Here is a 14609-nt window from a genome sequence, read left to right as displayed (position 1 = left end):
GCCACAGGAATCAATCAGCCAGCATACTCCCTACCGAAGTATAATCCAGTGTCTCTCTGTGGCACAGTGACAGGATCTGGGGAAGTGACACAAAGTAATATTCAGGGACTTTAGCAAGATTTCTTAATTCTGCTCTTCTTCCTGAATGAGTTTTAAAAAGACACAATTTGGGTGGGTGAGGATTAACATGACGACCTATGTAAAATGCTCGACGTCTGTCCTGAGTCACAGTAGGCATAATGGCACCTGTGCTGTCGTGATGATCACACGGTCGCTATATATGAGTGCAGTTAGCCAGCGTATAGTGGTCATGGAATGTGTCATGGGGATGGTAGCAGGCTGGGGTCCCCAGTGCTTGGTCCTGAATCAGTGTTGGGGAGCATCCTCCTCAGTGACTCAGAAGTATTGTGTTCCCAATTCCGCTTCCAAGGAGTCTAAGCTCCTGGATAGCAGGGATCATCTTTCACATCTTTGTGGCCTAAGCATACCTTCACTCATTCACTCAATAAATATCCAAACAGCACTTAGGATGAGCCAGGTGCTGTGCAGGCACTACCACTAAAAATATGAATATGATAGGATCCTTGCACTTGAGGAGCTCATAGTCCAGCCAGGGAGGCAGACAACAAACCTTTAGTAACATCTGTGGGTGCTGAGGGGGTTAAACAGAAAGGAGGTTCAGAAGAACTAACTGACGAGATTACCTTGACCTGCATAGAGAATGATGAGAGGACATTTGCTTGTATGATTGCTTAACTGAAAATCAAACGTCTTTATATGTGTGTGAGAGAGGGAGGGAGGGGGGGAGAGAGAGAGAGAGAGAGAAGGAGGGGGAGGAGAAGGAGAGGGAGGGAGGGGGAGCAGAAGAGGAAGAAGAAGGGGGAGGGCAGTTGATAAGCAGGGAAATTGCAGGCCATTCAGGAGTTTGCTAGCCTTTGCTTCAGCAACTTAGTGCTTTTCCTCAACTGGATGAGGCAGGTAATGGGTCTGGGTCCTCCATGGATGTTATGCACTCAATGTGGCCCCCCAAAATTCATATGTTGAAGCCCCAACCCCCAATGTGATGGCATTAGGAGATGGGGCCTTTGGGAGATTATATGGGTTAGATGAGGTCATGAGGGTGGGGTCCTCATGGGAAGATTAGTGCCCTTATGAGAGGAGACAATAAAGAGCTTGTGTGTACCACTCTCCCTCCCCTGCTCACACCAAGAGGGAGTCATGTGAGCACACATCGAGAAGGTGGCCATCTACAACCCAAAGGGAGAGGTCTCTCCGAAAGCAACCAGGCTGGCACCTTGATGTTGAACTTTCAGTCTCCAGAACTGGGAGAAAGTAAACTTCTGTCATTAAAGCCACCCAGTCTGTGATATTTGGTTCTGGCAGCTCAAGCTGAATGCTACAGGGATAAGTGCCATTCTTGGGTGCATCAAAAAGAGTAGACCCTCGGGTGATCAGGACTGTCTAGAGCCATGCATCATAGAGGGCCTCCCCAGGGAGGAGTGTGGAAAGTGTGCAAAGGATTCAGCCAAGAGCCACTGAGAGTTGACAAGTAAGAACTATGCTGAGTCTGGAGGGACTAGGGTTATTTGATAGAAAATAGTTTCCATTGGCTCCCCATTTTCTATAGGATGAGATCTCAACATGTGAGGCCCTTTACAGTCTGGCCCAACTCCATCTCCCGCTTGACAACCACTCCTCTTACACATAATTGATAGGCTCCAGCTATACTTAGTCATTCACGGGTTCCCCAAATATCTTGCGTTAATCCAGAGGTACACGGTAAAATGGTTAAAAGCCAGCCTGCCTGCCCTCAAATCCAAGCTCCCACTTACCAGTGTGATTCTTAGCCAAGTCATTTATCCTGTGCCTCAGTTCTTCCCTTTATAAAATGGGGATAATAATAGTACTAACCAAATAGAGTGGCCATGCACAAAAATTACATTAATGTCTGGAAAGTGTTCCAAAGAGTACTTTGTATTCAGTAAGTGCTGGATAAGTATTTCATCTTATGAAATTTTATTTCTACTCAAATATCACTTAGAATGTCATCTGTTCTAGGCGATGTTGTCACTTCCTCCTGTGGGATCTGATAGCTCTTTAACCTGACTAATTAGCACAGTATGTGAGGTATCTGTCTCTCTCTGCACGACTTATCTTCCCCCGGCCTGGTCCAGTGTGTGTCACCGAGCAGGCAATCCACAAACACACATTGAATAAATGAACATGTGCAAGGGTGAGACAGGAAGGCAGGATGCATGTAGCCATGCCTGCAGGAGTGAACGTGGCCTAAGAGTGTCAAAGCCAGGAAGAGACTGCACCTGGAGCACCATGTCCCACCAGCTTTCAACTCCTCCGAAGGAGGAGCCATTTAGATACATTACAGGCAAGAACTTGCTGAAATGCTTAGACACTGGGAACAGTGTGCCCGGACCTGCAATAATCTGTCCTTTAGAAAGAAGCTAGGTTTCCCTCTGTCTGATATCACTGAGGCATTTTTTCCAGACCCATTAGGATACATTGGTTTCAATGGCAAAGGTGGAGCAGATCCACGGCATGTGATCCTTAACAACAGAGAGCAAATGGATCACCAGCGGGTGTTTAAAGGTTCCCAGGACTTTTTAGCATTCAGTACACGGCCAGACAGATAAATACAAAGGTGATAAACAGGTTCCAGGAGTCCAGTATCAGATACCTTCTTGTTCTGCAGGTCTGCCCAGGCATCCCAGCCAGTCAGCCGGTGCTCAGCGGCAGTGACGCCTATCAAAACCGTCCTCCCCAGGCCCACAGGCTGTCTGTCTGGCCAGAAAGCTCCACCGTCTCTCCTCCCCCAAAGCAAATGCAAAACCCATGCTTTTCCACTGAGGCTGCCCTTTCCTGACTACCTTGATGCTGCAGTTCTAGTCACACTGTTGGGGTCACCGGGGACAAGGAATCAGCTCCCACCCCAACTAACATTCAGGCAGAGACCCTGGCGATAAATATTTTAATATAAAGTTTACTGTTTGCCCACATGAATGGAAAGAACTTGCATCTGCCAGTGCCACCTGTGCCCATAGAACTGCAGTCCAAACAGCTGTATCCCTGGAGAGCCCAGCTGTGTGGAGGGAGGAGAGGGCGGGCTGGAGGGAGGGGCGGAGGGAGGCGGGTGGTGGGTGGAGGAGAAGGAATTAGGAGGAGGAGGCCCAGACCCAGAGGAAGGAGGGAGGGAGAGGCAGGGAGATCTGCTGGTGACCAAGAAATACTGAGATTAGTAGGCAAGCCTCCTAGAAGAGAGGCTGTATGTCCCCTGGGCTGGGCTGAATCTCATCCTGTCAGGATGGAGGGGGGAACAGTGTGTATCTGACTCAAGTGTGTAGAGCAGGTTTCAGAGGAGTGGGCGTCTCCTTCAAGCTGGTGCAGCTATTTGTGGCCATGCAGCCATATGGAACCCCTGGAGGACAGCAAATGCTCTCACCTCCTGCCAGGCACTGGCCGCCCCAGTCCCCATGGTTTGGCACCAGGGCCTGAACCCCAAGCATGTCTTCTCCAGTAAGGAAGGAGGGAGGCTAACCCTGGAACCCAACTGGGAGCTGACAAGGGGAAAAGGGTCATTCACATGCTTAGTTCAGGTGGTTTTGGAAGGGTCCAGCGGGGGCTGCCCTGGCTGGAAAGGTAGCCATCACTTCTTCCATTAAGCTTGTGAAAGCCAGCCATGGCCTTTGCCTGGTGGGTGAGAGTGGGGCCAGCTGCTCCCAGTGGGGTATCAGCCAGAGAGGGGCCAGGCTCCTTCTGACGCCTGAGTCACACAGGCTCACGTCTTCCTGGCACCTGCCTGTTGCATAAGCAGGTCGATGGCCGGGCCAGATAAGCCTCTCCCCCGGAAGAGGAACGCTTCTAACACGCCCTTGGTTTTGTGTTTACTCTGTCCCCTCTCTGTTCCCTTTCTCCTTTCTCCCTTCCTGGGGTTACACCTTAGAGATTAGGGTTGGTCTCTGACAGAATGTGGCTTTAGTAGATATTTGATTTCTACCAGCCCCTTTTCTGGTCATATTTATAGGCTCTGTGGAACTCCCAGCTCCCTTCCTTGGAGAGATTGGCAAGTGTCTGGGGAAGCGGGGGCCAGCTACTGTGATGAGAATGAGGCTCTTGCTTTCAGATGGGGGAAGGGGAGCAGTGGAGAATAACATGTCACCCGGGAAGTATGCCACGTCCATTCTTCCCCTCTCTCTCTCCCCCTCCCTTGCCCTTTTCCTCCCCGTCTCAGCCTCTCTCTTATGCTCCTGTCCCCCTTGCTCTGCGAGTGACTGTCCATCCATCTCCCACTCCTAACACTGCCTGTGTCCATCCCAGCACTCCAACAGGCATCCGCTCCCTGGAATTTATAAAAGCCTCATAATATGAACTGGACTTCTGAGGGTCCATAGGTAGGAATAGATTTTGTTTTTTAACTTTTTATTATAGAAAATTTTTTAAATTCATAAAAACAGAGAGTTGTCAAAATAAAGGGCCCTATGTACCAATCACTCAGCTATAAAAAGCACCAACTCTCCACCTCTCTTGTTCCATCCGTAACCCTCACTCCCCAAACATCCCCACACCCACATGGGATTTTTTTTTTTTTAAGAAATTCCAATCAGTCATGTTATTTGATCCATAAATCTTCATGGGAGCAGTCGGACTAAAGCACTCACCCCCCAGACCGTCTTAAGCCCCAGAAAGCAGCTCAGGCCTTGGCACACGCCTGCCTTTGGGGATGGAAATTCTGTGACCACCCTCAGTGTTTCAGCACGTGTATCTCATCCTCTTGACCCAACGGTCCTCCTCAGAAAACCGCTGTTAGAAGCAAATCAGTGCCCCAGCTCATGGACAGTTTTGTCTAAGGCCTTAGGCAATTTCTTGTTTTTGTTCCCAGAAGAAATCATTTTATAAGCAAGTCGCCTATCAGAAAACACACCTGCACGCCAGGCTGGCACAGCTGTATGGGAGCAACTGCCGATCCATCTGCGGAACTATCTAAACAAGGAATACGTGCGATCTGATCATCAAATGACGCTTGGTAAATGACAGCAACACATGCAATATTCAAAAGCAACAGATAAAAGAAACTTGGGCTCTCTCCACAGAGAAAAACCCCTCAAATAATGCTCTCCCTACACCCCACCCCCAATTTGATGAAACCTGTTCATTGAGCAAGAAAACCAACTTGGTTCTGAAGATGGTTACTGGGAGGCCTGAATTCGGGCCCCTCATCTGATTGCCAACAATGTCCCTTGGCCCACAATGGGTGACCTTCCTTTATGCAACTTTTAAATAATTCATGGAACCAACTTTCAAAAGGTTTATGGTTTAAAATCTGGACCTGGACATTTAGACAGAATTACATCTATGTTTATGCCATGGTAGAAAGTGTATTATTTAAACTCAAGAGGTCTGGGTAGGTCCACTCACCTGTATGATCCTGAAGCAATTACTTTACCACCTGGGGTTCTGCTTTCTCATTTGTGAAAAGGAGTAAATCATCATCGTTCAGTCTCCCTCACTGGTAAGTAGGTGCAGAGTCAGGAGATGAAATTCTAGAATGATATCATGAAAAGAATAGGAAATAAATTAATATTTGAATGTATTATGTTTATAAGAAACTCATATTGAGGATTGAAAATGTATAGTTTTTTTGGTTGAAGTTAGAAATATATATATATACGAATATATGTATGATTTCAACTTTCTGAAAAATACAAGTGATGATAGATGTAAAGTTCTTAGACAAATAAAATGATCAGACTCTGAATGGTAAGTGTTATTAAAAACTAAACATAGTCAAGCACAGCGGCCACTTAGCCCATGATCAGCGGTCCTTTAAGAATGTTCACAACATCGAATAATTAACGAGTAACCCTGAGCTTCCATGCATTCGGGTCTCCCAGGATGATGCAACTACAGGGCAGGGAATGAGGTTACATGGTCTCCCCAGGAAGGCACCATCTCTACTCCCACCTTAGCCCCTCCTAAACAAATGCCAACACTTCAGCTTGGCTCAGCAACCATGATTTACATGAAGCTGGGACAAGCACATTCTGCACAAACTCTGAAGGAGAACAGAAATCCCCAGCTTTTCCCCAGCAAGGATGGCAGCTATGACCCCATCTGACCTCCACCTGTGGGGTGCAATAGACATCCTTTGTGTGGGATGGCAGAGTCCCTGGGAACCACATGAATTACTCAGAAGTGGACCTGGCCTTTGTGAGGAAGGTGGAAGGGAAGGACTTTGGGTTGGAATTCAGGAGAGTCTGGGCTGTTTCTGGCTTATCCTGGGTAACCCTGGGTCATTCAACTCTTCTGGGATGGCTCCACTTGTCCATATATTCAGGATAATCCTATCACCCTCATAGTGTTGACAGGAATCTAAAATGTGTGTGAATAACATTTTAAAAAAAGTATCAGTACTCAAAGGAATAATATAATTGCATAGAAAATTCACATATGTAAAGTCTCATTCCTGACAAACAGGTGTTTGCCAGAGGGGAAGGGGGATAGGGGATTGAGTGAAATAGGTGAAGGGGATTAAGAGGTACAAACTTCCAGTTATACAATAAATAAGTTACCAGGACGTAATGTACAGCACAGGGAATATAGTCGATGAAAAAATAAGTTAAAAAATAAAATGTGTGTGAAGATGCCAACAAATAAATGAATAAGGTCCTCAGGGAGTTGAAGTTCTAGGGCTGTAATACGTTCAGTACTACATTGGGTGACTTTTATCTTACGATTCCTGGTAGACTTTAAATTCACTTGCAGGTTCAAATCCCATCAACTCTCAACATTCTTTTGTGCTCAGGTTCCTATTCCTTTACCCCCAGATTTCCATCCTTTTTGGCCTTTCCTTAGAGAGCAGGCACCCTTCCCTCCCCACCCACCCCACAAACCTTGCCCCGTCCACTCTTCTGGGGCCAGCAAATAACATTTCCTTCTCATTTCCCATCCCTCGTGTAATCTGCCAGCTTTTTGTGATAGCAGGAGAATTCTGGGAGTTTCATCTTCTCGCATTTCCTTGAGTGGCATGTGCACTGGACCGTGCTAAAGCTTTGGTGGCAGCTGGGGATCAATAATCAGTGCTCTCACCCAAGTGACTCTCTTGCAGAGAGTTGCCTGGGAAGCATTTGAAGCTGGACCCAGTAACAAATCTGCCCAACTTTCCAGGGTCTCTGAGGATACCCTGCCCAGTTCCCCTTAAACCAATTTCCCAGTCCAGCAGAAAAACCGGACAGGATTGTATTGAATCTCTTGCCCTCCACTGCCCCTCACTGCATTCCCAAATCACATCTGGCTTCTAGCACTTTCTTCCAACCAGCATTTAATCCTCAGCGGTGATCCATTTAAGAAATTTAATTTCATTCTCCACCCTTCTCTCCCCACCCAACTTTGCCCATAAAAAACTCTTCTGGGAATTTTCAAATTCTGATGTCATATGAATACTTCTTTGTTCTGCAAAGTACTCCTCAATGCCTAACCCATCTCCCAGCACCACTCACAGAGATGCACTGCATGTTCCCAGAGTTTATAGATCTCTCATTTGCTGGCTGCTTCTCACAACAGCCTGGAAGTTCAGCCTTTTAAAAATCAATCTGACTCTCTGCTTTCCTCACCCCCACCTCACAGTTTGCACAGAATGGTGGTCTGTGCACAGAAGTCTCCTGAAGGTATTATTAGCTCTTCTTTTGGGAACCACTCCCAGGGCTGCAGAAAAGCACCAGCTAAATGCCCTCACACAAGGCCCTCATGGGACTATTCACAGCCGTCCACACGCCCAACTCCACCCTTTCCACAAGGAGCATTTCTGGAAATTTCTGGAAATTTGGCTGGTCAGCTCGAAATCCCAAGTGCCATCAGAAAACCTTAACTAGAACCTGTGATTCTACAATGATCAGGAGAAATAATGGTAATAACTAAAGTCACAATTAAAATTTGTATTTAAAATAAAGATCACTATGTTTCTTTTTTGAAGATCACCCCGTACCAGGCTCAGTGCTAAGTACTTTATCTGCATTATAATCATCAGAAAACCTTCAGCAGTAGGTACTATTATTATCCCCATTTTTCAGATGAAGTTGAGGCACGAGGCAGTGAGCAACTTTCTCGAGATCACACAACCAGAAATTAATGGATTTGGGGTTAGGCTTAGGCTGTCCGACTCCAAAGCCCACGCACGTGTCCACTACACTGCACTGCTTTCCTGAGACCAATATGAAGTAGCTAAAGCAAAGGAGAGTCTCTATTTTAAGCACCCTGGGGTGGCCGGTGGAACCCAAGAACAGGAATTGGGCCGCGGGAGCAATTGGTGTCAAGGACTTAAAGGCTGTCAGTGTGCTCTGGGAGCACTTGCGTCATTCCCAACTCTCTCCTAGCAGCGACTCTCTGCTTGCTCCCCCAGGTCCTGTGCCAGGAAGTGTGGATACCATCACACATTAGAACTTCAGACTGATCGTGCTTGCTCTTCCCAGATTTGAAAATGCCTTGGGGAGGGAATGATCGGCAGGGGGGAGAGTCACAGGAAACCATGGCAGCTCCCTCAGTAGCCACATGGGTAGGATGGAGGGCAAGAGAAAGAGCAGTTCCCAGGAGGAAGCTAGTCACTTCCACAAGGAAAAGGATGCTGGGAAGATCTTCAAATGGGTGTGCCTTAGAGTGACCTTGGGTAGGTTAAGTCGCCTTATGAAACCTGGATAACTCATCAGAAGGATGGGAATGACAGCATGGTCCTTCTAGAGCCATTGTGAGGACAAAATAAGAAGTTGTACGTAAATGCTTGTCATGGTGTCCGGCACATGGTAAATACCCAATAAACGTTAGCCATTAATATTATTAAGTCTGAGTCATTGCAAGCTCACAGTGCCTGGCTCAGTATTTTTTTTTTTTTTTTTGCGGTACGCGGGCCTCTCACTGCTGTGGCCTCTCCCGCTGCGGAGCACAGGCTCCGGACGCGCAGGCTCCGCGGCATGTGGGATCTTCCCGGACCGGGGCACGAACCCGTGTCCCCTGCATCGGCAGGCGGACTCTCAACCACTGCGCCACCAGGGAAGCCCCTGGCTCAGTTTTATTCTTTATAAATAAACATTATTATACTAAATCCCTTGGCACAGAAGATTCTCAGAGCCAGTACTTTTTCCATTTTGGAAAAGTGGGAAAAGAGCTAAGGGAAGAGTTGTGATGTCCCCAGAAGGATCTGTTCTAGGATTACAAAGGACCTGGCAGGTGTGACAGGAAAGCTGGGTATAAGTATCTTTAAATATGTCTTCTCTGAGTCTACACCCTCGTGTATTTCATGGCAGACCAGAGATCTGAGTGCCCTGAAATTGGATGTGAGTTTTGCATTTCTGCCTGCCCTTCCTCATTGCCAATGTTCTGGTCTCCTTGGTCTGTCACTCAGCCTCCCTGAGGCTGGCGAAGTGGATGAGACCACAGGGATCTGGGAGTCCTTGGCTATGGAGGAAAGAAAATGGATTCCTTGCTACCTCTGCCTTAGTCCGCAAAGCCATTTACGGTTTGGGAAACTTCCAGTGCTGTCAAGATCTCTCATGCCTGCTTCCCATCCCCTCCTTGGACTCAGTGAGTCCAGCATTAGAGAATATTTCTTTGGTTGGCAGGTTGGGGCTGAAGAACGGAATCAGTCACTCGGAGCCCTAAATGCCAAATGCATCAGTCTAATTTATTCAGACAAGTTTTCTTCTGTGTATTTTCTATACTATCAAACTCTGTATCCTTCAGTGAAGACATTTATCTTGGATGAATAAAATCTCTTAATGGTTTAATAAAAAACACTTAACTCAGTTTTCCTAGTTTTATGAGTGCCTTGAGGTCCTTTAGGAGAGCAGACATCTTTGCTGGGATCACTGAGGGAAACATAAGTATTTTTCTGCCTTTTGATATATTATTTTCTGGAAGGAACAGTTCCAGATGCTCATCATATGCTCGCAAACTCTCTGAAGCTCCATCAAAGGACAGGGTATTCTCCGTGATGAACTCAGTGGTGTCCCTCCTTCCTTCCACAGCCGACCTGCCAGTCCCTTCAAAGACATCCTCTCCTTCTTTATTCCTTTCTTTGCTGAAATAGCATCTGTGCCATTATCATCACCAATTTGTTCTATTCAGAATAAATGGAGAAAAGAGTCTGGAGGTCAGTTAGAACCAAGTGCCAGAAGCAAAAACCAAACAGGAAATTAGGTTAGTAGAAATTTTATGAGGACAAGAACAATTGGGGAAGGGAAGGAGGACTCCATGGAGAGAAATGGGGGAAGAGTCAGAGAGAGAGACAGAAAACTTGGAGAGCCAGGAAGCAAGACGTGGGCAAGGGGAATGTGAGCTGCAAAGGGAGAGAGTGAAGAGGAGAGGGGAGGGGATGGATCAAATAGAGAAGTCAAGGTCAAGTGAAGAACTGGAGCACCACACCTGAGCACGGAACATAAGAACACAACACGCACCTCGAGGCAGGAATCCTAGAAGGGAAACTGGCAGGAGTGGGCGTCTAGGAAGAAGAAGGTAGAATGATGTGGGAGAGAGGGAAAGCAATGCATTCAGAGATTAGAGATGGTTAGAAGGAAGAGTTTCATAATTAGAAAGGAGCACAGAGATGGTTTTCTTTCTTTCTTTTTTTTTTTTTTTGGCCGGGCCACACAGCTTGAGGGATCTTAGTTCCCCAACCAGGATTGAACCCAGGCCCTCTGCAGTGAAAGCGGGGAGTCTTAACCTCCAGGCCACCAGGGAATTCCCTCGAGATGGTTTTCTTTTTACTGATAAGTATATACAGTAAATAAAGGCTCAGAGAGTTTGTGACCTTTCATCCATCCATCTGTGCGTTCATTCACTCATTTGGACATTGAACAAGTACTTGCTGAGCATCTTCTATGTGCCTCGCTTCATGCTAGGCACCAGGGACACCATGTTGAACACAACAAACAAGGTCCTTGCCCTTAAGGAGCTCACAGTCCGTGGGGGCATGTGGACAAGTGACCCGGCAAGGGCAGCCCCGCGTAGACCAGGCAGGGTAATTGCAGGCCTGGAGGCTGGCCACCAAAAGCCTCCAGCTTCAGAGGAGTTCAGTGACAGTGCCTGAAATGGAGGCCCAATCTCCTGGTTTCCAGCCGCCTCTGGGGTTTGGTTGTGTCTCCTTCAAACGCCAACATTCTGACAACTCATATCTAACTTGAGTACAGAGGATCAAATCCAATAGCAGCCTCCTTTGCTGTATGTCAGGAAATCCTCCAGTGGCTCACTATTCCCTTCAGGATCAAATCCAGACTCCTAGCATCCAGGCCTTCCTCCATCTGAGCTGTGTTTACCCTCCATCCACCTTATCCATTCTCCCTTCTTCCCACTGTGTTCTAACCACACTGAAGTACTTGAAGGTGCATGAATGGGCCTTCATTCTTTTACAGATAAGCCTCCTTTTACTGGGGTTTATTCCCTGTACCTGCCCAATGTGTAGTGCTCGGCCTACACATTGAACTCATCCCAAGACTCAGCCCAGGTTCCACCTCCTCTTAAAGAGCCCTCTCCCTCTAACGTCCCTCTCCAAGCAGTGTGACCAGGTGTCCCCTCCCCTAGGCTCACGCTGCAATTCTCTCAGGGCAGTTACCACACCCAATGTTTTAATCATCTCTCGACTTGTCTGCCTCCCCCAGTAGACCATAAGGCAGGGGAGGTAGCCTGTTCATTCATGTTTACCACTGGTGCCTGGCATAGCTCTTTACTTACTCAAAGTGTTGAATAAATGCTTGGGGAGCTCACTCGAAATGAGCCCCCAGTGAGTTGAGTTGCAGGCAACCTCTAATTCACTTTGGAATGACTGATCAACCTTTCCTCCCAGTTGAAACAAGACAGATTTTGATCTTCAAAACAGAACTGTAGGCTTCCCCATGGGAGACCATTAGATGAGGTCTCCATCCGGTGAGAGCTTGTGTTAGGGCACCAACATGGCCCAGGGAAAGTGGCAGGGTTGAATTTCAGCTGTTGATGCTAGCTTCCCATTTTACAGAATCCTAGAGAAGTTTCAGTGGATTTGGCTCCTATAATCAATCATGAAGAGAACAGAAGGATCTTAACTTCTTCGTTTATTGCATTGTTCCTAGCTGGTTAATTCATTCATATAAAGCACCGGGCTAGATACTTCCCTTCTAGTGTATCCTCTCGGTGTACATTTATTTTGATATGCTCGGGGTACAGAGTGTTACTGTTCTTCGCTGAGTAAACTTTAATCAGTGTTTTCCTCATTAGCCTATGGTAGCATATAAGCTTATGGTTCATGCAATTCATTTTATCTTTTTAAATTTAATAAGACACAAGTTGGATGGTCATTAAGGGTCTCCTGTTGCGCGTGCAGAACTGAAAATAAACACGGATAACATTAACTCTGGTTCATTCTGTTCAGCAAGAAAAGTTTTATCCCTTGCAGTTATCATAGTTAGGGCCACAAAGGCAAAGTTGGGAAGAGCTGTTTCCATTTCCTCCCCCTTCCTGTATCCATGTGAGATAAATAACACAACAGTAGGTCTGGCTAATTTGGTCATCCTAGTAGCTGATTTGCATTAGCACATGCAGCCTAGTGGACTTCATTCTTTTAGAATCTAAAGATGAAAGAAAAGAAAACTGTCTCTGCCTTTGAAGAATTCACAGGGACATACCCAGAAAATGACAGTGAACTGATCATTGGATGTTGGTACATAATGTGATGACATCTGGGGCAGTGCTGTGCATGGGGGGCAGAGCATATCAGGGAGGCCTCACGGAGGATGTAACCCCTGGGCATTATTCAAATAGCTCTGGTACAGAGGAACGCCAACCACCATTCCCAACACAACACATTGGGACAAGGCTTTCTGTGCAGAAGACTATGCCTGTTCCTAGAGAAAAGTTCTGGGTCCACCTAGATTCTCAGGCTCCTATCTGGGTTTCCAGAGTGAAGGTTTGAATTAGGGCGTTATCTGGAAAATTGCCTTCTGGTAGTGCTCCAATCAGAAAGATACACCAAAAAGCAGAAACCAGCGTTTAGCCAATGGTCCGTCCCCCGACCATCATCCTCTTCCCCAGAGCCACCCACAAGAGCAAAGTCTGATAAGGTAGGTGTTTGCTCTGATCATCCTAGTGGGGCTGTGTCTCAGGTGGACACCCCCATGGCATTGGTCATCCTGGAGCTGGGGAAGGGTCTTACCTTCTCTCCAAGAAACAGAACAATCCCTTGTTTGTACCTGAATCCCTTGTTTGTACCTCTGATGAAGGGCTTAATGAAGGAAGGGATCACATTGAAAAATTCATCTCAGATTTTTATCCCCAGAATCAATCAACCTTTAGGATAACAGAATTTTCCATGCCCCAGGCTTTCCTTTCAATGATTAGTACCAGCACAGATGTTGGAAAATGTTAACAGCGGCCTCTACCGTCCAGACATAGTATTACCACATACTTAAATCTTGTCTAGATATTTTAATATTCATTCATTCGTTTGTTCACTCATTCATGCATGCAGTTATTTTTCAGTAAACATTTATTGAACATTTACTATGTGTCAAGCTAGTAAGATAATGTGATTCAAAGGGTGCAAGAATGAGTGCCTCCTTCCCCTTTCCCTAACCTCGAATTTTCTCTCTCACTGGTCCAGACGTAAAGCCTGAGATTTGCAAATTTCTCTCTCCTTGGTATTTAGGCATCATAGTCCTCTGTGACAATGCAGAGGGTTTTCAGTTTAAGATAACATATTACTCCTTGGTAGTCCTTAACACTTTAGCAGAAATTAGTTTATTCTATCAGAAAGAAGCATCCTTGGGGTGAATAAATACAGAATGTAAGCATGGATTAATAGAAGGATAAAAAGTGGTCTAATATATGCCCCTAGAAAGAGTAGTGAAATGAGACCCAAATGGCTAGAAAAAGAGAATTGAGGACATTAGGCACCTGGAGAAAAGAGGGAGGTCAGAGAAAAGCAGTATAACTGCCTTTGGAGGAAGAGTTCTCAGCTCAAATCCGGCTTCTCTTATTTACTAGCATTGGAATTCAGGTGAGTTTCTTAACCTCTCTAAACCTCCCTCCCAATTCCTCATATAGCATTGTGGGAATGAAGTTATATGTCATGTAAAGTTCTTAGCACAGTGCCAAGCCCTGAGTAAGTGTTCAGTAAACATTCATCATCATGACTAGAGGGGAAGAAGAAGGAGGCTGTGGAGGCAGTAGGGACAAACTACTGCTCAGAGTTTTGGGTAAGTCCAGCGCTTCCCTCTGCCCATCACCTTCTCTGGACAGAGCTCCTTCAATGAGCACAGCCCCGGGGCGCGTCTCAGCACCTGATCTTGCAACTGGAGAGGGGGGCCAAGGATCAGCCCAGAGACCTACAGAAGGAGTCCTAGAGCTCTGTCTGTCCTGCGGCTGCTGTGAGGAGGCTGAGGGAAAGACTTCGTGGAGACTCTACCAGAACTTAGCACACATGCACAGACAGGTCCCTGTGGCCAGTGCTGGCCTCTCCACCCTCTGCCCCTTCTCCTACTTGGCTAGTGTTACCACTTGTCACTGGCCTTTCTGAGGAACATGAACACAGGAGCTACTCCCTGGAGGTATCAAAGGCCTTAACCTTTTTTCTAGAATCTCAC

The 14609-nt window shown here is 46.6% G+C and overlaps 1 protein-coding gene and 1 long non-coding RNA gene across 3 annotated transcripts in view; one reads left to right on the top strand and one right to left on the bottom strand.

The window, feature by feature from the left end:
* The window catches only part of TNR (tenascin R), a 415801-nt gene that overhangs the window by 248266 nt on the left and 152926 nt on the right, over positions 1-14609 (top strand). The gene's annotated exons all lie outside the window — the stretch shown is intronic.
* The window catches only part of LOC137219726 (uncharacterized), a 295061-nt gene continuing 285830 nt past the window's right edge, over positions 5379-14609 (bottom strand). The window contains exon 5 of the long non-coding RNA XR_010941222.1: positions 5379-5552. This is a non-coding gene — a long non-coding RNA (uncharacterized lncRNA). The remainder of the gene's footprint in view (positions 5553-14609) is intronic.

This window comes from Pseudorca crassidens, chromosome 2 (genome assembly GCF_039906515.1).
Source record: "Pseudorca crassidens isolate mPseCra1 chromosome 2, mPseCra1.hap1, whole genome shotgun sequence".
NCBI classification, from domain to species: Eukaryota; Metazoa; Chordata; class Mammalia; order Artiodactyla; family Delphinidae; genus Pseudorca; species Pseudorca crassidens.
This window is presented reverse-complemented; position numbering and strand designations above follow the sequence as displayed.